This window comes from Camelus bactrianus, chromosome 10, assembly GCF_048773025.1.
Source record: "Camelus bactrianus isolate YW-2024 breed Bactrian camel chromosome 10, ASM4877302v1, whole genome shotgun sequence".
Lineage (NCBI taxonomy): Eukaryota > Metazoa > Chordata > Mammalia > Artiodactyla > Camelidae > Camelus > Camelus bactrianus.
In genome coordinates this window covers 75,454,308-75,480,647 of record NC_133548.1, presented here as the reverse complement: position 1 = coordinate 75,480,647, position 26,340 = coordinate 75,454,308, and the positions used below count along the sequence as shown (strand labels likewise).

The window sequence follows — 26,340 nt, the reverse complement described above, 5'->3', positions numbered from 1 at the left end:
ACAAAAAGTTAAAAATGACTCAGTGCCTCTCGGTCCCCAGTGAGTTGGTTGTGACCTGTCAACCCAGCTTTGGGGAAGTGCCCGCTCCCCCTGGGCCCACTGAGCTGCCCCGCAGCCTCCAAGGGGTGCCGTACCCCCACACGAATCCAGTCTCTTGGTTCCTATCTTTGCTTCAGATCCCTCAAGGACTGCCCATGCCCCAGGGCCCCATCTGCCCCACCAGCCTTGGCTGCTGGACTCCAGGACACCATCCTGGGTCTCAACCATCCCCTGTTCCTATGACCGCCCCACTACTCTACATTTTGTCCTTCAAGTGTGGGCTTCTGTGGCTCGCCACACAGCAGGGGTCTCCCTGTCCTCCACCTTGGGTAACTGCATCGTCCTGCACGGTGCCTAGGGAACCCGTGTGGAGGCAGGAAGAATACAGAACAACAGGTGCTCAGAGGGGCTGCCTTTCCCACTGCAGGGCCCTAGAGAGCTTTCTCCCAGCTGGTTATTCACAGGCGCTGAAGCTGTGGAATCTCGATCTCACCAATTTAAAGGGCATCATCAGTAATTACAAAAGCAATCATTTCTTCAGTAGCAAAAAGAGAAAAGACTTTGTGTTCCCCACCTCCAACTGTTTTCCTCCACCTTCAGATGTTTCTCATCTCTGGGCAAGGGTAGAATGCAACTCACAGAATATTATTTTTCAATGTCTTTTCCCACTCTGAAGATTGCTTTCCCAGAACCGATGAAGGCTAGAATGGTTTAGCTTCCCTGGACTGAGGATTCAGAGGCCTGGGGGGAAGGGGGGAGGGGGAGGGGAGATAACTCAGCAATATTGAACCTAACAGAGACATTAAAAGGTTCTATTCTAAACAGAAAGGAAGCAGGATGCTATAGAAACAGGAAAACCATAGTTGGAAATGCAATAACGAGTTGCAAGAGAATAAACATAAAGATGTAAAAATGAAAAAGGACATCAAAATAAAAAAAGTTGGGAATGGGAGAGGGGAGCAAGAAAATGTAGATTTTTTTCTTTCTTTTTTTTCTTCGTTATTCTTAGGATGTGTTGGAGCCTACGTGATTATCAGTCTAAAGGAAATAGATATAGTAATGGGCTGATATATTTGAAGAATAAGGTAACCACAAATCAAAAGCATATAATAGAGTCACAAAAAAACCAAAAAGAAACAAACTCAAAATGGCTTAAAGACTTAAATATTAGACACGACACTATAAACTTCTCACAAGAAAACATAGGCAAAACATTATTTGACATACATCTCAGCAATGTTTTCGTAGGGCAATCTAAGCAACCCAAGCAACAGAAATAAAAGCCAAAATAAATAAATGAGACCTAATTAAACTTATAAACTTTTGCACAGCAATAGAAACCATAAGTAAAACTAAAAGACAACCTATGGAATGGGAGAAAATATTTGCAAAAGATGAGACTGACCATGGCTTAATTTCTAGACTATATAAATAGTTCATACAACTTAATAAGAAAAAAATAAACAACCAAATCCAAAAATGGGCAGAACAACTAAACAAGCAATTCTCCAATGAAGACACACAGATGGCCAATAGGCATATAAAAAATGCTTAATATCGTTCAATTATCAGAGAAATGCAACTCAAAACTACAATGTTATCATCTCACACCAGTCAGAATGGCCATCATTCAAAAGTCCACAAACCATAAATGCCGGAGAGGCTGTGGAGAAAAGGAAACCCTCCTACATTGTTGGTGGGAATGTAGTTTGGTGCAGCCACTGTGGAAAACAGTATGGAGATTCCTCAAAAGACAAAAAAAAAAAAAAAAAAAAAAAAAGGCTTATCACCTAATCCAGCAATCCCACTCCTGGGCATATATCCAGAGGGAACCTTCATTCCAAAAGATACCTGCACCCCAATTTTCGCAGGAGCACTGTTTACAATGGCCAAGACATAGAAGCAACCTAAACATTCACTGACAGATGACTGGATAAAGATGTGGTATTTAGATATAACAGAATATTACTCAGTCATAACAAAGAAGGAAATAAGGCCATTTACAGCAACATGGATGGAACTGGAGATTATCTCACTAAGTGAAATAAGTTAGACAAAGACAAGTATCATATGATATCATTTATATGTGGAATTTTTAAAAACATGATACAAATGGACTTATCTATAAAACAAAAAACAGACTCACAGACTTATAAAACAAACTTAGGTGTTTGGGATTAACAGATACAAATTACTATATGTAAAACAGACAAACGACAAGGATTCACTGTAGAACACAGGGAAGAATATTCAGTATCTTGCAACCTATAATGGAAAAGAACCTGAAAAAGAATAGACTATGTATATGTACAACTGAATCACTATGCTGCATACCTGAAACTAACAAAACAGCTGTATAACTGAAACTAACAAAACATTGTAAATCAATCACATTTCAATTTAAAAAAAATTGATAAGCTCTAAATACCTTTATTCAAAGAAAATCTTGAACTCTTCCCTCTTACAAAATTTAAAATGGGTAGCTTGAGCAGGACAAAATTATACTGGATGGGCAGTTACATATCTTCTCCAGCACGTGGCCCATGTTACACACACATCGTGTTTTCCTACAGGTAAGAACAGCCCTGACTGCACAGCGAGCGACTCTTTCTGGGACAAGGGCCTCTGTGGCAGTGGCCTCCTTGTCACCGCTCCATCTCACCAGGAGGCCAGGGTTTTCAGAGGGGAGGGGACATAGAGCTCATACACTTCAAATTGACTTCCCGAAAAAACTATGGAAAAACCAAATTCACCTGCAGTGTAGGAAACATGAGCAGGGCCCCTAAGCAGACCGACAAGCCCAAAGTAAGATGGCCCGATGTTCAGATCGGAACCAGAACAAAGACCACCTGGCCCCAGTTAAATGACCACCACCTCACCTGCAATGAACTGCTCGTACTCAATGTCAGGGATGTTTCTGTTGAGACTTGGGAGGTCAAAGGAGTCGGACCAGGGATCGGGGCTCTGCCAGTGGTAGAGGTGGCCCCAAGGGAATTGCACCAGTACCGGCTCGTCCATCTTCAGCAGGGTCTTCAGGAGGAAGGCAATGTGGATGCAGACGTTCCTACGGAGGTTGAAGCCCTCTGGAGGGTTGAAGTCACACAGAAGGTACCTGGCAGGGAGCAAAGGAGAGCGGGTCTTCAGGGCCAGGCCTCTGCACAGGAATCCAGGCTTAGATAGAACAGATACAATGGGAATCCCTGCACAGCCCATGGCCTAGACTCCAGACACATTCAGCAGCTTCTGGTTTGTAAAGTGGAGGCACTGCCCACCCATCTCCATGTGGCCAATTACTTCAAGTCCGGGAGCAGTTGCGGAAGACATCTTGGCATCCGTCTAACACCACTAAGCACCCGACTAGCATCTGAGCACCCGTTCTCCAGGGGCTCTCAAACTTCTTGTTCTACAGAACCCTATACACTCTTAACAATTACTGAGAACTCCAAAAGGCTGCTATTTATGTGAGTTTAATCTATCAATATTTCCTGTGTTAGAAGTTAAACAAGAAGTTAGAAAAAGTGTATGAATTCACTTAAAAATATTAACAATCTACTGTATGTTACCATTAATACTCTTAAACAAAATACAATTCTATTTTTCAAAAGAAAAATCATTAGTGAGAAGAATAGCAGTGATTTTAATTTCTGCAAATCTCTTTTGGACTGGTGAGAGCTGAATTCTCCTATCTGCCTCTGCATTCCCTGTTTTGTGATATCGCAGGCCAGGTTTTCCCTGGAAAACCCCGCAGGAACTCGGGAGAGCAAGAGTGTGCAAAAGGCAGGTGACATCCCGGCGTTTCTATGAAAATGGTCTTGCACCTCAGGGGCCTTGGATACACTTTGATAACTGTTGCCCTATCCAAGGCGAGACTCTTCTACACAAGAGCCAGGCAAGGGTCCTGGATTCTGTAATGAGTTACCGCCACCACACCCCTCCCTTCTCTGTGTGTTTCTCACAAACTCCATTACTGCAGATGAGGATGTAATCCTCAACTGGGGCCTCTAATCCCAGAAGACTGCTAACTTCAAGAGGGAGGGTCCCATCTACCATCCCTACACCCCGCATAGTTTATTTTGAGTCAAGCCTTAGATAACTGCTTATCGGCACTGACCCTTGTGTCTTATTCCTGAGGTTGACTGAAGGAACCAACATCTGGATGGAACTGAAATTTCCCTGCAGATAAACAAGACTGATAAGCCACCCCATTCCAACATCTGATTCTGGGGCTCTTCAAAACCCGGGTAAGGCCCCGCTTCATCTAAGATGGGTCCTCCGCCTGCCCTTCCCGTGGGGTTCTGGGAGGCCGCGGCCACCAAGGGCGACCCAGACTCGCGGCCCCAGCCCCAGGGCCTGAGGGGGAGGAAAGCTTGAGGCTGTGCCCAAGCCCTGCCCCGCCCCGCCCCAACACGCTCCCCGGCACCACAGCCCTCCCCGGCCACCGCCCCAACCCCGATCCCACCCCGGTTCATGTCCGCCGGCCCCACCGACGGCGCGGACGTACGTTTACCATCTGTGGGACGCCGCCCCAGACAGGATGTCGGCCGCCGACTGACCAGGCCAGAACTAGTCGCCCGGCCGAGCAAGCCGCCATCCCCAGCAGCAAGCACCGCCATGGTCCCGGGCAGCTGCACACTTCCGGAGCCCGCTACCCGCCCCAGAAGCGCACGCCGGCCCGCGCAGAGCGTGGCGCCTGTAACCATGGCAACTCCGCGGGGCCCTCCCGTAGCGCTTGCGTCGTGCGTCCTCCCGAGTCTAGTTGTGCGAGGGCAGAACTTGCGGAGCCAATGGGAGCCAGGGCGCAGCCAGGACGGGGGTGGGGGGAGGCTTATGGGACAGCTGGGCGGGGCCGGGGAGGGCAGGGCCGCGCGGAAGTCCTGACCTGCATGTGGCGCCGGCCGGAGGCTGGGGCGTTGCTGCCACCAGTGGGCGGGGCAGCGGGGCAGCGAGGCGGGGGCACCCTCACCTGTCCGTGTGTGGGGATCAGCCTGGGCTCCGTGGCCTCCGCTTGCACCGGACGTGGACCCAGGCTACCGGTGGGCAAGATAGAGGACTGAGCCCAGGCACGCACGGCTGGCCAGGTAGGGCACCTGAAGTGCAGATCCGCCAGGCCCGCTGCCGGCCTTGAATACGCGCTGCTAGGCAGTTTCCAAGAAGACGGGATCTGTCATAAGAGGGGAGGTAGGGCTTGGGTGCCAGATGTCGGGTTGGGTGCAGTCTCACAGAAGAGCCACGGTGAGAGGGCGCAGAGCGGCCCCTGTGTTGGCGGGGCTAAGAGTTTGGGGTATAGGGTCTGGGTGGTGTGTGCCTTTCTCTGTGGTCTCCTCACTCCAGAGCAAGGGGCTCTGCTTCCCCCCTCCCCTCACTGCACTCCCTGCCTTCCCCAGCACCACCTGGGGTGTGGTCATGTCGAGGCAGGGAAGGCCCAGGGAAGGGGCTCATTCAGGGCCAGGGGCCACTCTGCAGGGATGCTGGACCTGACAGCAATGCAGTGCTTCGGAACTCCCCTGGGCTGGGTTTCTAACCAGTGGGATGGAAGGGCCTTTCCTTCCTGGGGTGCATTTGGGGGAACTAGATACGTCATGAATGTCAGCCCTGAAAATGGAGGCTGTGCTACATCCATTCTTGGAAAGAAAAATCAGGCCCTTCCAGCCCAGGTGACTCAGAAAGTCAGTCAGCAATGTTCGGGGTCCCCAGTTTAGGCTTTCAATTAGAGCTGAGCGGCTCAGGAGGCCAGATCCCTGTCCGTGGCTCCAGGAGTAGGCTTTCTGCTGGGGGACAGGATCCTCACAAACACCTGTGTCTTTGTGGGTCACTCCCCTCTGACAAGCTGGGAGGCAGGGTGCAGTTGTGGGAAATCGTGTTTCCATGAGGAGAGGGCCACCAAGTGGTGGGGGCACAGGAGACAGTGAGAAAGAGTCCCGCAGCCTTTCTGGAATCAAAAAACTGGCAAATGTGAAAAAGTGCATAATTTGTTTTATTGAACAGGCTGCTTATGTACGTTTGGAGGGCCAGGTTCAAGGACTCTGCATCCCTCCAGGACAATAGCCTCAAGAGAAGAACAGACAGAGCAGGAAGAGATGTGGGGTTTCTCCCAGGAATGAGGCAGAACAGGGATTTCTGCAGATTTGCAAGGAGACCCCGACCGCTGAGCACGGGGTTACAACCCCACGTGACCCTTGTCGTGTTTGGCTTGGGCTCTGGGTCTGGCCTGATCATGTATTCTTCCAGCTGAGTTCCAGAAATTCAGAGGGTAGACTTGGAGAGGCTGCGTTTGGAACCCGGTGTGGAGACGGAGGGTCCTTTATCCTGAGTCCCCTCAGCCTAATCACTGTAGCTGAGTTCCAACACCACCCAGGCCCCCAGGGTGGCCGTGGAGGGGAAGCAAGCCTGGCAGGTGACCCAGGGGTCCCACTGCTGTGCCCCTCCCTTATCTTTGTTCCCTTTCACCCCGGAAGGTGTGATTGTCTCATGTCATGGTGACAAGCCATCTCTCTTCTCTGTCAGGTGGGATCCCCACCCCCGCTCAGCCTTCTTTCTGCATGGATGCTGAAGGACCAGGCTCACTTGAAGTTCTGAGATTGAGCAGTAAGGTGGAAACAAAGAAACCAATGGAAACAAAGAAACAAGTCATTGTGGCAAAGCTCCCCACCACAGAGAAGCTGCCCTGAGTGGAAGGGAGGGTGTGGGCATGCCCATTTGTTTCGTGTCTCCCAGTGCTCTTCGCTTTCTTATTGCAGACCTGCATGGTTACAACAAAATGATCTGCAAAACTGAAAATATTTACTCTCTGGCTTTTACAGAAAAGGCTGACCAGCCTCTGGTTCCCGTACCGGTCAACTGATTGGAGTACCTTTCCAGTTTGGAAACATCTGGGCAGGCCCAGGTTTGCAAAATTCTTTAAGAGTAGTTATGGAGTTTTGCTTCTAAACATTTTTATGGCTGTATACTTCTGAGCTGAGGTTGTGCTGTGTAATTCTGAGCCGGGATTTTCTCAAACTGTTTCTTATTTCTTATACCGGACACCCCTAAATTCCAAGGGGAATGGGATGTTAAGGAAGCCATGGAGTTTAGGAAAAAGATACAGATTTCATTTCCATTTAAGCATCGATGTATCTCCATCCTAGGCAGTATCGGTTCTGTGGTATTGATAGGGGAACTAAATAGCAACCAAATTTATAGAAAAAAGTGGGTCATTGGGTAAACAAGTTCTTCTTTTCAACATTTTTGTAGTGTTTGCAGTTTAAGATGACCGTTCCTGAGAAACAGGCAGCCTCTTAGAATGAAATAGCATTTTCCCTGAACCATACTCAATTTTTATTTCGTAGACAGCAGGAAGGGCAATCACACATCCAACACTTGGGGACCTCAAAGATAAAACGTAACTTTCTGAGAGCACACTCCCCCCGTCTCCCTCTGCTCTTTTCACTGTCCCATTGTCCCTGAAGGCTCTTTCATATCTTCTGCTCATGACTCCAGTAACTCTTCCTTCTCGTCCCTCAGCTGGTAAGTTTACTTTTCTACTTTGACCAAGCAAACTGAAGCCAACAGAAAAGAACTTTCACCAGCAACTCCCAGCACATCCGCTCGCCTTCTGATGTCTGTGACCTCACTCTCGCTGCCCCACCTCTTATTACAGGTGACATCGAAAGCCAGGTCATCCAAAAGTCACCAGGGGGCCCATCCATACAATCTTCTCCGAGCTGTCACTCCCACATCCATCCTCTCTGTCACTACCTCATCTATTTTGTTCTCCTGCTAGTTGGCTCCTATCAGTATATAAAAGTCCATCCTCTTAAAAGAAACAAACAGCACTCCTTGACTCTAATTGGCCCCCACCAATTGCCACCCCATGTCTTTGCAGCAAATCTTTAATGAGTCGTTTAAACTCACTGTCTGCATATTCTCTTGAGCCATTCCCTTTTGCACCCACTCTGGCTTTTCCCCTGATCCCTCGCTCTATGGAAATTGCTCTGTCAAGGCCATCAGTGACCCCACGTTGCTAAATATAGTGGTCAGTTTTTAGTCTTCATCATGCGTGGCCCTTTGGCAGCATTTGACCCGGCTCTTCCATTTCTCCTCCCCCGTGTTCCTGCTTCACTTGGCCTCCAGCCCATCGCTCTGCTTTCGATCCACTGGCTGGTCTTTTGCCAACGTCTCCTCTTTTTTCCAAATATTTACTGCGAATGTGCCTCGGAGTTGGGTCCTGGGTCTCTCCTCTATCTCACTGCTATACTTTTGGTGGAAGCAACCAGACTTGGAAATTGACATGCCATCAATTTCTCGATTTGTCCAAAACTCCCTGATTGGTCTTTTCCATTTGGAACTCTCTCCCTGATACTCATATTCTTTTTCTTTCATTCATCTTGCTTTCACATTCATACATATGTTCTACTGTGTAAATTACTTTTCCAAATTTTGAATCAGTCCATACATATCATGTGAAATGCTCAGATCTCTATTATTTCCACTAAGATGCTTATTCTACCTTAGAACCTTTCTGCATTTCTGTATTTATGTCAATAAAGTGAATAGTATTTCTACAAGCCTCATAGTTAAACAGTGTGTTTGTTTGGGGCTATTATGTAACATGAAATAATGATACATCAACATAGTCCTTTTTCATTTAATTTTATGTAACACCAAGATGAGGTTTTTGCACTGAAGACTGTTTCGTTGAAATTTTACCTACGTTACGGACAGTCAGTTTTTGTGAAAGCCCTCATTTCTCCCCTTTTCTGATATATTTTCCATTTGGCTATTATAACATATACCTTGGCATGAAATAAAATTCCAAATCCATTCACATAATAAAATTAATACATTTAAATTATATTTTTTAATGTTAAAAAGAAAGAAAAAAAAACCCAGACTCCTCTACCTATTAGGCATTTCTGTGGCAATATCTAATAGACTCCTTAATCATGACATTGAAGAACTGAGCTGATTCCAGCCCCTTTCCACCTGCTCAGCCCCATTTTGTCCCATCTCCTGTGGATGGAGAGGACATCCATCCCATTTTCCAGGTCCAGATGTTGGAACCATGTTCTTTCTCTCTCTTTCTCTTACACACACACAGACAGCAAATCCAGCTTGTTAGAAAATTCTGGCTACTCTGAATTCATTAACCACCTACTCCCTGTTCCCCACCCTCCTAGGAGCCACCTTCAGCCCCTTGTTGGACACCAAATAGCCTACTTCTTCCATCTTTGCTTTTCTACAATCTCATCCACACAGAGTCAGAGGGAGCCTATAAAAGCATACATTGAGGGGGTGGGTGTAGCTCAGTGATACAGTGCATGCTTAGCATGCATGAGATCCTGGGTTCAAACCTCAGCACCTTCACTAAAATAAATAAATTAACCTCCTCCAAAGAAAACCCAAAACAAAAGCATAAATTGGACATCACCCATCCCATCAAAACTCACTAAAAGGGTCACCATTCCATTAGGAGCCAAAGTCGTCCCAAAGTCTTCCAGGACCCGGCCTGCTCTGCCTCTCCGCCCACACTCTCCCCATCACTCTGGGGGCCTCTGGCTCCGGCTCTTCCTTCTTCCTCCGGATCTATTCTGCTTCAAGTTCATTACTCCTTGAGATCTGCCAGGATTGCCTTATTCCCTCCTGCCTGCCTCCCACCCCACCACCATCACCTGAGTTTGCTCATATCACTCTTATTTTTCCCCAAGCTCTTGCTACCCCCATCATGTTGCCTGTTTTCTCTGCTAAAACTCTGAGCCCCCAGTGATGGGGAGTCGTGTCTATTTTGTTGACTAATAAAGCCCAAGAGCCTTGGGAATGGGTATAGTTACTAGATTCCCATAAGTAGTAGGAGCTTATACAGATTTGCTGAATGAATGCAGAGGTCCTGGTCCAATTCGATGGAGCACTTCTGTGTCCTGCTCAAAGATTAACTCTCCTTTCCTCCTGAGAGAGGGTGACCACTTCCTTGGTGATCAAAGGCAAGATCTATTTTCTTTATGCTGTTAACCTTAGGCGGGGAGACTGGGGGATCTTCATTTATATTTTAAAATTTGATTCACTCTGCAGTTTGTCTCCTGTCTATGTATCCTTTTGAGAAACCGTTTATGAGTGATCATTCTTCCATCAGATTGAACAGGATCCAGGGGGAAGTACCAAGCCTGTCCCATCGGCCATCCTGTGTGTCATGTCCTGTGACCCAGTGGATGCTCAGCACGTAAGTGAACCAACAGGAGTGAGTGAAGAGATGGGAACATCTCATTATTGTGGTGGCTGCACTCTGTCCAATGCCTTGAGATTTGGGAAGGGTTTACAACTGCGGAGGCGAGATGTCAGGTCCTCTGTGCTCTTCCTGAGTGCCCTGGCCTTACCCATTCCCCCAGCCCCTCTGGGCAGCCAAGCCCAGGAGCTGGGCCACCGGCGATTGTGCTGATCAATAATCCACCTCACCCAAAGTCCGGGGGTAAGAGCGGCCAGCACAACTGTTTGTAGACTCTGAAGTCAGGTCCTTGGAGGAATTCCCCACTGAACAATGTTTTGGACCTTTTATTTTTCTCTATAGCCTCCAGCTGAAGAAACAGATTGCCTTAGGTACATGAAAGGTGAGGACACCTACTATCCCCATGGAGCCCAGGTGGGGCTGGGAGTCTGCTGTTTGTACAGCCGTTGGGCTCGTGTTGCTTTGGGCATCCCTGTGCCTGAATTCCTGCAGTACACTCGGTGGTAAGAACGGGGGTGCCTGGCAGGGAGGGAAGCGGGTCGGGGGACTACACAGCTGGGGAGACGTTAACCTGTGGTGAGCTGGAGCCGGCTGATGCATGGAATCTCGGTGCAGGGAACTCTCCAAACTCAGAGAGGTTCCCACTCCCGCAGGGTCCCTTTGATCAGGGTGCTAGGCTGTCAGCACTGCAGGGTCCCTGTGAGGATCATGGTGCCTTCAGGCAGTGGGAAGTGAGGGGTCCAGTGGCAATTAAATTAACTGTGCACCCAAAGCCAACCCCCGTCTCTTTCAGCCTGTTTCCTAATCTGCAAAACTGGTATGATGTTAACCATCCCGCAGGTTTGTTGATGGGCTGGGACACACTAGACAGCCAGGAGCTGGAATTCCTCTGTGCCCTGATTGTTATCCTTCCTTCACACTATTTACTCTCACAAGTTCAGTCTCTCTGTCTCTCTCTCATTCACTTGTAACTTTCTCTCCTGCTCTGGTTTCATTTGATTCCCACCCTCCTCCCAATCCCCAGATGAGTGAAATTAATTTCTGTGTGTCAGTTCCAAATTCCCGGGAAAGATGCTCTGTCCCCTCTGGATTGGTTGTCCAACCCATCAGTTGCAGTCAGAGGAGTGAGTCCCTCTGTGACCAGAGGAGGGGCTCTGCCCAGCCCCCCAGCCACCATTGTGGGAGCACATAGCTCTCCGAGGAGGAGGTACTGGCTGTGACTTGGTGTCACTAAGTGTGAATTTATCTCTCCTCTTGCCCCACCTTCATCCTCCTAAACAAAGATGAAAATTAAACACTCCCGAGATTTGTGTCATGGAACACTCAGGGTGGGGGCTAAGAGGGCTGGATTCCCTGCTGAGTGTAAGGGGCTACAGTGACTCCACAACGAGAGCCTGTAAAGGAAACAGCACCGGCCCCACCGGACCCTTAGGGTGCTGAGTCTGCGTGACATTGAGCCAGGCTTCTGACCACAGCTCAGGGGTCTGGTCCGACCGGTTAGTCTTTGAAACCAACCAGCTTTGGATTCCTCAATCCCTCCCTGAGGTTTTACCTGAACCACGAGCTTCTGTATCTCTGAAGACAGATGATGAGGACCCTTCACGTAAGGCATTTGCACAGCCCTGTGCGGGAATTTGTGCTGCACGGTCTGCCCGACGAGCTGACCAAAGTTCGTATTTCACTGATCTTAGAAATAGTCTGGTTTCCTGATGCACTGTTTCACTGAACAAGCAACAGAAGCCACCTCTGGCTGATAAAAGCAAAAAAGGGACTTAAAGAAAAGATACTGGGAGGGTGCATGGAGTGGCCCAGACCAGAGCCGACCCGGGGGCCGTAGGAGATGTTGGGGAGCCCCAGGCACCAGGCTGCGCAGGGTGCTACCGGGCCCCCTGCTCCCCCAGCAGGGACCCCACCTCCTCCTGACACTCCACCTCACTGCAGGTTCATGTCCCGGCAGGGCCAGGTCACACTGAAGCCACCAGCACACACCTCAATGGGGGAGTTGGCCCCTTCTCAGCTGAGGGCGTGCCTGGTGTGGGGAGAGGCCCAGTTAGAGGAAGGCGGTTCCCCTACTGTTCCGAGTTAATGCACAAGTCAGTGCCCATCACTCAGGAGAGCCGGGCTGGTCCGACCTCATTGTGGTGACTAGGCCATCTGAGTTCACGTATTACTTTTTAGGTTGGAAGGCCCAAGAGGGAGAAAAAGTGGAGGTTCTAGTACTTATTTTGTATTTCCCATGTACCAGGTGCGGTAAGCAAGCCACTTCAGACAAGGCCCATAATAACCACATTAATAGGCCACGGAGAAAGTCATGCAGTCAGGCCTCTGCAGACCCGAAACCCGTGTCCTCATCAGTTCCGTAGTTACCAGTGGAAGTTGTAGGGATTTATGGGACTGTGTGCTCCTGTGGGGGCTGGGATGTGTGTGTTTAAATCCACATCTTCAGAAACTCGGCCAGAACCACAGCCACTGATTGTCTGCATGGAGGCAGAGGAGGGGAGGCTTCCAGCCTCTGGTCCAGCTCGTGTGGAGCTCAGAAGTTGCTCCTTCTGTCCTGAAAACAACACCAGAGCTGAGGGAGCTGCAAACCCACTGCTCTTCTTAGATCCACAAGAAAACTGAGGGGGAAAGCTGCTCCCAACACAGAGAGGCAGCCGGGCAGGCTTGGAGAGTCACAGCTCCCAGGGCAGAACCCGCTTTTGTAAGAACCCCGGGGGCAGGCAGATTTAACAGGTCCCTGAGGCCAGCTGGAGGCTCAGCGTGGGGAAGTCCGAGTGTGACAACTCCAGGGGGCCAGTCAGAGGGGCCCCCTGCTCTTTTTCATGCATTTTACCTCCAGGACCCTATCCTGTTCTCAGAGTGAAGATCATAGGAAAACTCCTCATGGTTCCTGCCAGGAAAGGAAAAAATAGCTCTATTGAAATACACCCAGAACATTCTCTTCCATTGTGGGGGGTTGTGTTTTGTTTTATTTTTATGAGAATTTATTTTACCAGAGCCTAACCTACCTGGGGGAAGGGAAATACCTTCTGTGTCACCCAAAATGGGGTGGGGGAAAGAGACACACTTGTGGAGGTCACAGCTCAGGGCACAGGCTCAATGAGAACTAATCACAGGACTACAGAAGCCCTGCTCTGTCCCGCTCCCCCAACACCTTACCTCCATGTCAGTAGAGCCCCTGTGTAATAACAGGAATAAAATTAAAAGAAGTAAATGTCTCAGGAGTGTCTAGGGAAAACCCAAAGACAGCGGGGAGATGAAAACAAGGACACACGGGTGGCTTTAGCCTCTCGCACGAATAGCTGTAGCAAACTACACACAGCCCAGCCCCAGTAGATAAACAGAAATCCTCACAGAAGAAACTATTTATTTTGGTTCTCTTACCCAGTGCATTCCATGGTGCATCCTCGCCTAGAATTGAGTGGAAGCAAGTCCATCTCAGAAGGGACATACCTGAAGAGAAATGGCTTTCCAGACTCTGAAGGGCAGAGAAAGCACCAGCCTGGGTTAGAGAAAGGTGAGGGGTGGGGTAGGGTGTGGGCTGCCTTCTTCCCCAAATAAGGAACCTTCCTGAGGCCAGCACAGAGGGAGGGAGGGCCATAGGGTGGAAGCAGCCGGACTTCTTCCCGAGAAGTGATTGGATGCCTCCAAGGGACCATTCAGGTGCCCAAACTGTGTCCTGATGGTGGGAGCCTGTCGGTCTGCCTCAGAGCCCAGGACTGAGGTGGGCGCACAGCAGGCCGGTCTTACTTGGCCGGATCCATTTCACTTCTCCGAAACCCTGTGTAAAACATGAAGTGTGGACGACCTGGTGAGCACAGCTCTGCCCTCAAGACCGGTTTCAACTGCTCTCTTCCCAGAGAACAGCATCTCTGAGCCCGTCCTGGGTGACCTCACAGAGATCACCCTAGTGGCCCAGGCTAGTGACCGGGAACATGTACCTTCCTGCAGCCAACCCCAGACGTCCACTGATGCATCATATACTGACAAAGATGTGAGTTCCTGTGCATTGGTCTAACAGCAGAGACTCTGCCACAGGCCCAAGAGGTGGTGTGTGGGACAAGCAGGGGTGCAGGAGTGTACGCAGTGCAAAGGTGTAAGTGGTGGCAGGGGTGCAGTGGCTGTGGAGGGTGCAGGCAGTTCAGGGGATGCGGGGGTGCAGGCAGTGCGGAAGTGCAGAGAGTGGCAGGGGTGCAGAGGTACAGGGAGTGTAGGGGTGCAGGAAGGTGCTCAGGCACGTGGCCAGGGTCAGAAGGCAAGTGCACATCCTCGCAGTCAGCCTGACCCCGGGAGATTGGTGCAATGGTCTGGGGTGGTGGAGGGGGCGGAGGGGGCGGCGGCGGCGGTGGGTGGGAGGCTGCCCGGGCAAGCCGGTCGATTTCTTCTCTTCCCTGCAGCCTGGCCTGGGGGGGGCGTTGGCCGCCGGAGATTCGCCAGATGTTGGACTCCAGGTAAGCTTGCTCCTGGGTGGTGGGGCGGTTAGGTCGGGGGCGGTGGCAGCGGCAAGGGGGCGGAGCGGGGCTGCCCCTGGCGAACTGATGGAATAGCTGCCTTCTCCCGGCTGCCGGGCCTGGGAGCGGCCTCTGCTGCCCCAGGTCGCCTCACACACCTGTCCCACTCAGCTTGCTTAGTGGGGAGTGGAGGCGGTGTGGTTAAGGTGCAGGGCCCACGGGGATAGGGGGGCTGCCGCGTGAAGCCGGTCAATTCGCTCCGCTCTCCCCCGCGGCGGAGCCAGGGGCGGCTTCTGCTGCCGTAGAGGCGGGACGCCGGTCTCCAGGTGAGCTTGGTCCTGGGAGGCGGCGGCGGCGGCGGCGGCTGGGGGTTGGGGTCCGTTCCAGGGAGCTGCTCCATTTCTTCTCTCCCCCGCGGCCTGGCCTGGGGGCGACCTCTGCCGCCAGAGATTTGCCTGAGGTCCGACTCCAGGTGAGCTTGCTCCTGGGAGATGGGTGCGGTGCAGTCAGGGGGCTGGGAAGGTGGTGGCTGCGGGGATAGGGAGGCTGCCCCGGGGGAGCTTGAGGATTAGCTCCCATGTCTGTGCCGCGTGGCCTGCAGGCGGCCTCTGCTGCGCCAGGTCCCGGGACAACCCTTTCCCACTTTGCCTGCTGGGGGCGGGAGGCAGGGTAGTCAGGGTGCACGGGTGGCGGGGGTTGGGGGCCTGCAGCGGGGGAGCGGGCACATTTGCTCCCATCTTCCCCGCGGCTTGTCCTGGGGGCGGTGTCTCTTGCCCTGGGTTAAGAGACACGTGTATCCTAGTCGGCCTGGCCCCAGGAGGCGGGCGTGTTACGTTGGGGGTGGTGGCAGCAGCGGCAGGTTTTCCCATGGAGCCGGTCCATTTGCTCCCATTTCTCCCCATGGTTTGCCCTGGGGGCGGTCCCTGTTGTCCCTAGTTCGCCGGACGTCCATCTCCAGGTCAGCCTGCTCCCTAGAGGCGGCCACCGTGCGGTCAGGGGGCAGGAGCGGTGGCTCCTGTGGGGTTAGGGGGCTGCCTTGGGGAGCTGGTGGATTGGCTCCCGTCTCCCCGTTGGCCTGGTGTGGGAGTGGCCTCTCCTGCCTCAGATCACCAGACACACCTGTCCCATTTAGCCTGCTGGGGGAGGGGCGCCCTGGGCCGTGCCTTTAAGGTGTGGGGGAGGCGACGGCAGGGGTAGAGGACCTGCAGCGCGGAGCCTGTCAATTTGCTCTCCTCTTCCCCACGGCCAAACCTGGGGGCGTACTCTGCTGCCCAAGAAGCCGGATGCCCGTCTCCAGGTCAGCTTGCTCCTGGGAGGCGGGCGCGATGCTGTCGAGGGGCAGAGGCAGCTGCGACGGCCGGCTGCCCCTCCTAATGGGGCCACTTCTTCTCCTCTCCCCTGACCTGGCCTGGGGACGGCCTCTCCCGCCCAAGATTAGCCTGAAACCCCACACCCGGTCAGGTTGCTCCTGGGAGGTGGGCGCGGTGACATCAGGGGTTGGAGAGGAGGGGGGTCTGCCCCTGGCGGGCTGGAGGATAAGCTCCCATCTCTCTGGAGGCCTGACGTGGGGGTGGCCTCTGCTGCCCCTCATTCCCGGGTCACCCTTCTCCAGGACATATTGCCCCGGGGGTGCTGTAGGGTGCGGGGGCGGCGGGTTGTTGGCGGGGGTATGGAGCTTGCCGCTTGGGAGCTGGTGGTTTAGATCCCATTTCCCCCGCAGCTTGGCCTGGGGGCAGCCTCTGTTGCCCCAGGTCGCAAAGCACTGTTTCCCTGACAGCTTAACCACCGGAAGTGGGCAGGATGTGCTGAGGGGGCGGAGGCAGCCGCCAAGGCAACGACGGAGGGGGCTGTCCCTGGCCAGCCGGTCAATTTGTTCCCATCTCAACATTTGCTGCCCCAGTTTCGCAGGACGCCCTTCTCCAGTTTATCCTTCTCCTGGGAGGTGGGCTCAGTGCATGCAGCCCAAGGTCTGGGCTCTCCCCTGGGGAGGGGCAGAACTCTCTTCTTCTTCTTTGACTTTATTCTTCAGCGAAGTGGTTACTGGCCCCAATTCTTAATTCTGAGAAAGTGTAGCCTGTGTTACGGAGGAGCTGCTGGACAGTGAGGTTTCTGGGTGGGTTTTCACATCAGCTGATGCCCCAGGCAGGCAGGAAATCTATTACTTAGAGCTTCTTAGTCTGGAGTTGGGGGATGGCCCCGCCATCCTCACCATGCTTTTTAAAAATGTGTTACTCCCCTCTTTTTCCTAGGTGACATTTTAGGTTATTGGGTCCCAGATTGCTGGCACACTCATCCCTGTTCTCAAACATCTTTTAAACTTGGGTGAAGTGATAAGTTGGGGAAGAAGATGATTTACTGAAAGGTAAGAATACTTAAATTTGCATTAAAGCTACATTCTGTCAATCTTTCTCAAATGATTTTTCTCTGATTCTAAATCCATGACCTAGTGAATGTTGTACTCCTGTGTAAATCATTGATCTTCACATCACACTTGTTGAGTGGTCAACGAGATTTGTTATTTAGATTATTCCTGAAAGGAAAAGCTCAGGCTTTTGAGAATTCCTTGTCTGATGTCACCCAGGCAGTCACAGTAGAAGACAGAGCTGATATAAAAATCCCTCACCTGCCTGAACTGCAAAGCTTCTGGGATTACTGATCCCTGAAATGCAGGTGACTCTTGGTGATAATCTGGGGGATGGTTTACATGATCAGATTCTTCCAGCCCTGTAAATGGGTTCCATGGCCACAGCCCCGGGAGAGCTGGTCATAAGGGCCATATCGTGAGGGGTGGGATGGGAAGGCAAGGTCTAAGAGCTGGCATCACTGAGATTCCACACTCGCTAAACACAGACCCCAGAGCCTAAGTGTTGTCAGGTTCTGTTCTGGATTTGAGAGTGTGTTCAGACATGATTCTTGCCCTTCAGGGGTCACTGCCTGGGTGGAAGTAACCTTTACATAAATCTGGGGAGGATGACAATTAAGTAGATGGGCTGTTATGATTCTCAGTGTGCCCAGGCTCGCTCTTCCAGGCACTCGTGGGACTAACGAGAGTCATGTTATTCACTCATACACTGATTTATTACCCTTGAATTGATCATTTGTCCCACAGTAAGTGAAACAAGCGATGAGGAACCTGAGTTTTGTCCCCTTTCCTAGCACTGATTGTATCTGTCAGTCAGGCGCCCTGAGTATGCATTGTGAAATGGTGGTATTTCTTGCCCAATGGGACTGCACTGTCAGTTCTGAGAATCAGGGGAGACACGTGGGTAGGACAGCACACTGACACACATGGCACCCCCCCACCCCATGAGACAGCATTGTCGATGCTCAGGTGACCCGATGTAGACCGCGGTGCTAAACTTGAGCATGTTTAGTGATCTTGGTGGCTATGAAAATACAGACTGCCGGTCCCTACTTCTGGAGACACTGAGGGTGTGCACCCCAGAATTCTGCACTTTAAGAAGCACTTTAACTAATTCTGATGAAGATGATCTGAGTGTCCCACTGAGAAACACTGGTGTGCGATGCACCAGTATTGAGGATTCTCAGGGAGGGATGTCTTTTCAGGATGGTCCAAGGGCCCTCACGAGACTTTTGCCTTGGGTGTAATTGTATGTGTCCGAAAGTGATGTCTCTCACATCCAGTGCTTGTCAGCATGCTCTGTGCAGGGATTTGCTCTCAGCAGATATCAAAAACTATAAGTCTTCAGGTCACCGAGCTAGAGTGTGAGCGATCTTTTATTTTGGTTTTCTTTATTGCAATGCAGAGTCTCCCGAGAAGAGATTCAGACTGAACAGCTTTGTGTCGGACTTTGGAAGACCGCTGGTGCCCAAGGGGTTCTCTGGCAGCACAATGACGAATCTAGGTCCCTCTTTCACTGCTACGTCAATGAAGTGGACCGCTTGGACAAGGCCAAAGCTGGTATCCCAACCATAGCCCTTGACAGTGATGTTCGGCTCCAGGAAGCCATCAGATGCAGCAGGTGGCCAGAGGAGGAGCCGAACGGGCTCATGAAATGTGACACCCCCAGCTTCATCAACACGGACCAGAACTCTTCCTTTGGGGAAGATGATCTCCTGATTTTGGAACCACCTATTGTTCTAGAAAATAAGCCAGTTGCCCAGACCTCACACAAAGACTTGAATTGGAAATGTGCTTTGTCAAGTGTTTCTCTGAAGATGTGAAGTCTGTCTTTGTATGGCAGGAAGTCCCCTTTCACAAAATTGTATGTGTTTGTGTCTGAGAGAGAGAAATGGAGACAGACAGAAAGACGGAGACAGAAGAGAGCCCCCTCAGAAGAGAGCTAGTTAAGGTGAGGTTTTGTGCCTTAGTTTTTGTGCCATTTGGGGTTTTGGGGGGAACAAAGTATTTACACTGTCTCATTCTCCTCGTTGGAAACCTTGGCCCCGTCCTCAGTGTCAGCGGCCTTGAACGGGGGTTGCCATGGTGCGTTTCATCTGGCGCTGCCACTTCCACGCTCTGCCTTTAGCACGTTGCTTTGCCTCCCAGGGCTGCCACCCTTTAAACTGTAAGGTGAGGAGTCTGGAGTAGATGATCCATCCCAGCTCTGCTGTTTTGTAAATTTCTGATTTCGTATTCGGATGAGGCTGGGATACACCCAGAGCAGTATAAACCAGGCCCTACCTCCTGTCTCTTGCTGGGGCATCCCTCAGGTCTATGCCTTCTACTCAAGCCTTTACTGAGCCCAGCTTTTGTCAGGAGCCCAAGTGCCTACCGGGATGGCAGGAGACCTGTCTCTCGTGGTCACGGTGGCAGACATTTCTATTGCTTGTGCTGAAACAGCTCTTCTGAGATCCTCCGGCCACCCTTGCTCCAACCTGAGGACAGACCTACCGTTCCTTTCCTAGGAGGAGGATCAATCCATGGTGCATTTTATGACAATCCTGTCCCCAGGAATGCACGGAAGGTTATCAGCTGAGTGAGGGGAAGTGCCTCTGTGTCTCTGTGTCCCTGTATCTCTGTCTGCTCACAGTGCCCTGCCACCGGCTACTGAACAAGAAAAGTGCTATTCACCATGCTGTGTCTTTTGCAGATGTGTAGGTGATGGTCTTGTGGCTCATGTGTGGGCTTTGTGCTGGGATGGTGAAGGGCTTATAAATACCTCATCAACATGTATTCGAGATGGCCTGGTGCCACACAGACTTGATTCATGAAGGCATCAAGCCTGCACACTGGTTTGGAAACAACTTGGTTTTGATCAGTCACACTGCATGCATGACTCACTGCTGATCTCTGGGTGGTTTTTTCATTTTAGATTTATTCACCCAGTGTCTTGCTTAAGCTGAAAAGTATATTTATTTCACTAGAATATTCTCAGATTCTTTGTTTTCACACATCCAGTTGTTTAATTCCTTTAAAAATCATTTTGTGTTTATAATGCCTCCTAATTTCTATCAACTCTAGGTTCCCAGTGGCCTGAGCCATGCACCAGATTTGATGCAGGAACTGTTCCACCAAAAGAAATCCCTTTGCCATAATAACTTTTGAGGAAAATATTATTCTTTAAGGCTCTAACAGTAAATCGTAGAACAAAGCATGGAACATTTATTGTAGTTAATACATGTTCATGCAAAAAGAAATGATATTTTCATTAAACAATGTTGATTTTAATAAATTTTACTAATGTGAATATTATTATTCATAATTTAAATAACCAAATAAAACCACAGTTATTTATTATGAAGATTGAAAACTATTTACACTGTCTCTCAATTAGAGGTAGCTTTATTAGAAGACTGAAGGGTATTTAAAAGATGGAAAAATACCCATGATGACACCATCATTTTTATTAACTAAATATCAAGAACTGTGCAGGGTTAAGATTTAACCCTCTGCAAGCTGTCAAGTTAGCATGAGGTTGTTTGTGGATGCTGCCAGAAGACAGGAGACTCCCCCAGGTTCAGAGACAAAGAACTTCCTGCCAGCACAGCAGGCAGCTTGGGGTTCATGTTCATGTTGGTTCCTGAGTTTCTTTCCTTTTGCTGTTGTAACAAAGGACCACAGACTCAGTGGCTTAAAGCAATACACATTCATCATCTCACTGTTCTATTGTGCAGAAGTGCAAAGTCATTGCCAGTGGGCTAAAGCCAACGTGTGGCCAAGGCTACGTTCCACACCGAGGCTCTAGGAAGGGATTCGTCTTCCTACCTTTCCCAGCTTGCAGAGGTGTTCACACTCCTTGGCCCAGGGCCCTGTGTCACTGTGACCTCTGCTGCCACTTTACATCTCTGTCTCTGCCTATATAGATATAAAGGAAGAGTCTTCTACATCTGGTATGGACCCTTTTTCCTAAATGGACATTGTATCTCTATTTATGTGCAGATTAAAACCCCTTCCCTCCAGGGTGTGGTGGCATCAGCTCACAAGATTACCACTCTGGGCTTTAAGTGTCCTCTTTGTATTGTCACCTGGGAACTTCTCTTTCCATAGTTAGCTCTGTGTTACATTTGTTGTTGTATTTTACCCGGCATTACTGAAAGTTTTACTTAAAAGGGATCCTAATTAGCTCTGTTTACCTGTTTCCAGAGCTGAAAGCTTCAGTTCTAGAGTATCTGTTTGATTTCTCTTAAAAATACATTCCAGTATATTTCTCTGGTGAAAGTCTTTACCCTGTTGTCTATTCTCCCATAATTTCCTTATTTTCTTGAATATATTAAAAGTATTTTATAGCCTTTATTGGTAACTCTGATGCCTACATCACCTGGGGGTTTGCATCCTTTGTCTAATGTTTCTTATTCTCATATTATCCGTTATATAGTCTTGACATGTTGCATGTCTTGAAATTCTTTATTACATGGCAGACATTGCAAATGAAAAATCCATATGTTATTTTCCGTGAGAGGTTTCCTACCTTCCTGTTAGGCAAACAGGGTGAGGGACTGATCATGTCGCTCCAATCAGGCGCTGAGGTGGATCAGGACTGAAGTGCCTTTTTTCTTAAAACAGCTTTGAGGTATACTTGGCAAAGTAATTTTCACACGTATAAAGTGTACAGCTAATACGTTTTGACATAAGTATATCCCCAAGAAACCATGACCACATTCAAGAGAGTGAACATACCCATCACCCACAAAGCTTCTCTCCTGCCATTTGTTGTCCCTCCCTCCCTCCCCATCTCTTCCCCTGGAAACCATTGATCTGCTTTCCATCACAACATATTGGTCTGCATTTTCAAGGTCCTTGTATGAATGGATTAATGCAGTATCTACTCTATGTTGTCTGACTTCTTTCATTCAGTGTAATTATTTTGAGAGTCATCTGTGTTGCTGTATTAATAGCTTATTTTTCTTATAGCAGAGTATTGTTTTGTGCTGGGTTTTTACTGAATAGTTTGTTGTGAGCAGTGTTTGTATAGACCATCATTTGTTTCTCCATTTACTTCTTGATGGATGCATGGGTTATTTACAACTTGAGCTATTATAAATAAAATTGCAGTGAATATTTGGTTACAAGTCTTCATATGGACATATGCTTTTCTTTTCTAAAGCACCAGATGAGGAATATCTGGGTTATATGGTAGATAGGTATTTACCTTTTTTAAAGAAACTGTTAAAGACTGTTCCAAAATGGTTGTACTATTGTAAATTCCTTGTGGTGGGTATCAGCTCTGGTTGCTCTACTTCCTTACCAGCACTTTGTAAGGTCGGTCTTTCTAATCGTATTCATTCTTCTATGTATGTGTACTAGTATCTCACTGTGGTTTTTAAAAGCATTTCTCTAATGACTAATGGCACCTTTAATCAGCATCTTTTCATATGCTTATTATCCATCTGGATATCTTTGCTGAAGTGTGTTTTCTGGCCTCATTCATTCATTCAGGTGTTTGCATTATTTTTGAGTTTTGAGACTTCTTTATTCTGGATCAGATACAAAGAGAGACCTTTATCAGATATATGATCTGCAAATAGCTTCTGTCTATGGCTTGTCTTTTCATTTGCTTAGCAGTGTTTAGAACAGCTTTGAAGAGTCTTGATTTTGATAAAGTTCACTCTATCAGTTTCTTTTTAAAATAGATTATACTTTTGGTGTCATAGCAAAGAAATATTTGCCAAACCCAAGGTCATAAAGCTTAAGCCTATGCTTTTTCTCCTAGCTGTTTTATAGTTTTAGATTTCCTATTAAGATCTATGATCCATTGTGACTTAATTTTTGTATATTTTGTGAGGTGTGGATCAAAGTTCTTTTATTTATTTATTTTTTTTGCATATCACTATCTAATTCTTCCAGCACTACTTGTTGAAAAGATCCTTTCTCCACTGCATCCTTTTAGAGAATCAGTTGTCACTATAAATGTTGGTTTAGTTCTGAACATTCTATTCTGCTCCATTATTCTATTTTCCTGTTTTATACCAACACAATACTTTCTGATTACTGTAGTTTAAAAAAAAAAAAAAAAGGCTGAAAATCAGATAGTGCAAGTCTTCCAACTTTGTTTTTCTTGTTCAAAATTATTTTGGATATATCGGATCCTTTGAAGTTTTATACGAATTTTAGAATCAGTTTTAAAATTCCTTACATCCTGTTCTGCCAAAATTCCACCCATGTCTTTGGCCATCTCCAAAGCCACATTTTCTGAAGAAGTCTCTCTACATCCCAGGTGAAAGGAATTTCTGTTTCATCTGTGCTCCAATCACATTTGATAATATTTGATTACATTTATTCATATTTGGCTGGATGTACTTGTGTGATCTTTCCTGCCATATAGTAAATCTCTCAAGATTTGGAATCTTGACTTGGTTCCCTCTGTCTGCTGAGAAAACTAGTTGTATGCTTTGCAGGAGAGCGCCCTGCAGTAAGAGTTATCTGCAATACACATCTAGCTCATTGCTTGCATATCGTCAATGAATCCTGCAGCTTTAGAATTGTTTATTGATTGTTGTCTCCAAGACGGCTCAGCCTTTTTTATTTCTATTGCTACTGCTGCAGTTTCAAAGGAAAATGGGCTAATTATTTTCCAAATACCAAAACATACTGTAATTGAGTTGTGACACAAATTATGTGCTGCTGTTTCTTAACAACCTGCTTAGTGTTCACAGGTACCTTCACTCATGGAACTTTTGGGAGAATGTCATATCCTCAGAGATAGCAATGCTGTCTTTGGCGACCTGAGTGGTAGTATCTGAACTCACTCCTGCTGTTTTTCCAGTGCCCCCTATAGCCCTCCTCCAGCCCTCCATGGGGGGCCTGCAGTTCTGCCCTCGAAAATCCTGTTGCTTCTCAGGAAGAATTCCCTATGAAGCATATTCATGTCCTTCTTGTGGGGATATTCAGTCCAGAGACCTGACAGCAGGGGAAAATGTTTAGACTGCTTTTGGTAGAACGTAAATTCTTCCATACTTGTTAGAAGCAAATCCAATGAGGAAACTGTGTTGGCATCTAACAAATCAGCATAAATGTCTGATGAGGGAGATCAGCTTCCCCATCCCACTCAGGCGTCATGTTGATGTGACACTCAACTTGGCAAACATTTTCTCCTGTGAGCAACGAGAAGTTCAAGACGTTATGAATGGCTTTTTGTTTTTCTTCCTTAGTCTTTCCACATTCACTGTGTCTGGTGAGATTATATGTATCCTGCTTATTTTCAGCCCAGCACTAAGCTTTTTAAAAGGATCACGTGTTTAAAAGGCTAGTGGACAATTTGTTAGAAGATCAAAATCCTTAGACTTTGGTCCTAGAGTTGAATCTTGGTTACTGGTGAATGAGAATTCCCGTTAAAATTTTAAATTCAGCGATATAAATTTTTAAAAATAGTTAAATATTAGGCAATTTCATTAAACACTATAGCAGTTATTTACTTTTAAGCCTGTCTCTGGGGCAATTTTGCAATGATTCCCTCCCTTTACTGATTCTCTCTTTATCAGAATCCTTGAGAGGTCCCTGTCATCATTGTCAGTATCATCATCATCATCACCATCATCATGGAACTGATTCCTCTGGGAGATTCTAGGAAAATAAAGAGCTGGACGGGGTTCTGTGCAGGTCAGTGTGTGCATATACAGTAAGAAGAGTTGTCAGACATTAGATTCAAGATACCCATTCCATTTAGAGAAGAATGTGGTCATGAAAACCTGATGTGCTGAATGAAGGAAGCGATAGGAACAGGGTAGTCAATGGAAAGGAGGAGGAAGTGAGCGAAGCGGGGAGCATAGATCCTTGGTTAGGTGATCAGCACATTGGTGAGAATGAGGGGAGTGTGATGGCAGAATCATGTCCCTCCCCGGCCACAGGGTAGCCACCTGTGACGTGTTAATGTACATGGCAAAATGCATGACAGATATTTTAGGACAAAAATCTTAGAGGATTTCTGTCTTCTAAATTGTCTATCAGTTAGCATTTTAAACCCATGATACATTATTAAAGATTAGTGCGGGGGAACAAATAAAAAGGATTCATATAATCCACCAGACATACTGAATGCAGAAAGGCTAAGGAAGAAAAACAAAAAGTCATTCATAAGTGCCTTGAACCATAAAATGCTCATGAGAGGAAATGTTACACAGGTGAGTGTCGCAGCCACATCCATAATGCCTGAATGGGATGGGACAAGGGGATCCTGAGATGAGACAATAGGGTGAGTAGCCTGGATTGTCCAGGTGGGCCGAATGTATTCACAGGGGTCCTTAAAATGGAGGACATTTCCCAGCTGAGTTTAAATTCAGAGGGAGGTATAGCCATAGAGCAATATTCAGAAAGGCTGCTGACCATGAAAATGGAGGAAGTCGTGGGGCACAATCTAAGGAAGTTGGGTTACCTCTGGAAACTGGAAAAAAAAAAACAACAACAAGGAAACATTCTCTTCTAGACCCTCTAGAAGGAAGGAAACCTGTTGCTACTTTGAATTTAGCCCAGTGAGAACTGTGTTGGATCTCTGACCTCCACAGCCATAAGCTGATAAATCTGTGCTGGTTTAAGCTCTTAAGCTTATGGAAATTTATTACATTGGTAAAAGGAAAATAACATAGTGAGCCATAGTGTAACGGATTAAAGGTATACGATGGGGTGTGGAGAGGATTCTGACATTTACACCTAAAAAACAACCAGGTGAAGTGGGAAGGTGTTTTAAGGAAGACCTACCTGGCAGGTCTGTTAAGCAGACTGGAGCGAGGGGAGCATTGTAGTTAGAGGAATCAATTAAATCTCTACCAGAAAAATAAGGAATAAAATGTAACAGGGCTTCAGTGATAGTGGATGTAGGAATGGAAATGGGCAGAGAGATATAAATATTACTTTGAAATTAGCTACAGGTTTGATGACTGCATGTTGGGGAGACTTAGCCGATGTGTGGACTGAATGTTTGCATCCCCTTAAAATCCATATGTCGAAACCCCATCTCCCAGGGTGATGGTGTTGGGAGGCGGGGCCTTTGGGAGGTGATTTGTAGGATAAAATGAGGTCATGAGAGTAGAGCCCTCATGAATGGGATTAGTATTCTTATACAAGCCCCCAGAGTGCTTGCTTCTCTCTGCTCTCTGGGATATGAAGATATTGGGAAGACAGCCATCTTCGAGCTGGCAATCCTCTCAAGGATACATTGACCTTGAAAGTCTCAGCCTCCAAACCATAAGGAATATGCTGGTTGTTTAAGCCACCCGACCCGCGGTAATTTGTTACAGCATCCCAGACTGACGAAGACA

General features: G+C 48.2%; 1 long non-coding RNA gene across 1 annotated transcript; it reads right to left on the bottom strand.

Moving 5' to 3' along the window:
* Nucleotides 1-7: 7 nt before the first annotated feature.
* LOC141578926 (uncharacterized) lies at nt 8-4,812 on the bottom strand. Its single transcript, XR_012509841.1, has 3 exons — nt 4,541-4,812; nt 2,919-3,151; nt 8-780 (listed from the first exon to the last, which is right to left on the bottom strand). It is a non-coding gene; the product is annotated as an uncharacterized LOC141578926 (long non-coding RNA).
* Between the last annotated feature and the right edge of the window lie 21,528 nt (nt 4,813-26,340).